The sequence below is a fragment of the Notothenia coriiceps genome, unplaced genomic scaffold (assembly GCF_000735185.1).
Source record: "Notothenia coriiceps isolate Sejong01 unplaced genomic scaffold, NC01 NC01_scaffold00037059, whole genome shotgun sequence".
NCBI lineage: Eukaryota > Metazoa > Chordata > Actinopteri > Perciformes > Nototheniidae > Notothenia > Notothenia coriiceps.
In genome coordinates, this window is record NW_011369760.1 from 15,095 (window position 1) to 16,909 (window position 1,815).

The window sequence follows — 1,815 nt, forward strand, 5'->3', positions numbered from 1 at the left end:
TGTGTGTGTGTGTGTGTGTGTGTGTGTGTGTGTGTGTGTGTGTGTGTGTGTGTGTGTGTGTGTGTGTGTCTGTCTTTGAAAGTGTGTGTGTGTCTGTGTTTGAGAGTGTGTGTGTCTGTCTGTCTGTCTGTGTGTGTCTGTGTGTGTGTGTGTGTGTGTGTGTGTGTGTGTGTGTGTGTGTGTGTGTGTGTGTGTGTGTGTGTGTGTGTGTGTGTGTGTGTGTGCGCCCCCGGGCCATGCAGAACTAAAGAAGAACAGAGAGCCCCAGAGTTGGAGGTAGAACGAGGAAACACGGAGTAAGAACATGAATAAAGAGACGGACATGTGTGTGTCACAGAAAAGCCACTGAGGGCCAGTATACACACACACACACACACACACACACACACACACACACACACACACACACACACACACACACACACACACACACACACACACACACACACACACACACACACACACACACACACACACACACACACACACACACGAAAAAGGCAACCTGTGAGAGGAGCATGAACTGTGTGAGGAATAACACACACCACATGCCAACATGATGGTTTCATCATATTTTAAGTGTATTTTGAAGATTCTCTTTGCTTTACAATCCTGTTTTAGTATTTAAATATTTATTTTTTATTATTTGATATTTAACAACTAATACAACAAATTCAGATCACCCACATTTATAACAAATAAATATCTGATAAATGTTATTATCATAACACTTCATTTATTTTTTATGCTTTCAATAGTTAAGATGACGAGAAAAGTCTCCAAGATATATATTTAAAAATTGGTTAAATAAAAACAAACATAAACAAAATAAATATATGCAATACTTTAAAACTAATTAGCAGAAACATAGAACGGTTGAAATGTGTTTTTGTCTCAGCTGTAAATTCATTAAATATCTTTACATGGTTGTGATGAATTAAACTCCAGCTCGTCTTGATGCACTCACACACACACACACACACACACACACACACACAGGGACAGGCAGATAAGGGGGAAATGGAGGAAAGAGAAGTTGTTTCCTTCTCAGATGAAGCCTGCCTGTCTGCGCTGAAGTTTGCGTTGTTGTTGTTGTTGTTGTTGTTGTTGACGAGTCGTTTCTGGATATCTTAGAAGGCATGTGAGGACAGTCTCCGTCACACTGACTGGAGCACGAGTGTTTGAGAGCCACTCAAAGTTACAGAAATGTAATGACTGAGTTTGAAACCTTTCAAGAGAGCTTCAAAAAGCTGCCACACCACTCCGATTTAGAATCATGTTCACTTATTCTTTGAACAGTTCCTAATGGAAACAAAAAAAGGCTTTTTCACACAATTGTATTTAGAGAACATTTTTGAAGAGCAGCTTGTGCTTGTTTTAACATTTGCGAAATGATAAAAAGAAATGTATTTGTCAAAAGTAAAGTGTTAAAAAAGTAACTCTTTGTCATCATACTGAAACTAATACCAAGCTTAGTTTCGGCACTCCGAAGATTTCCAAAGCTGCCCGCTCTTTAGTCACCGTGTCACAACTTGTAACATCAGCTCTGGAATCACAGCACAGCCACAGCCATGTTCCTCACGTCATTAAAAAGCACTCATCCTCAAATATAAAACATCTACGTCTCAGCAAAGTCCTCCCGCGTGCCACTCTGATCCAAACTCCTTCACTTTGTCTTTGTTGAACATGTCCTGCTGATGTGTGTGTGTGTGTGTGTGTGTGTGTGTGTGTGTGTGTGTGTGTGTGTGTGTGTGCGATGAGGTCAGTGTGTGTGTGTGCGTGTGTGTGTGTGTGTCTGTATGTGATGAGGTCAGT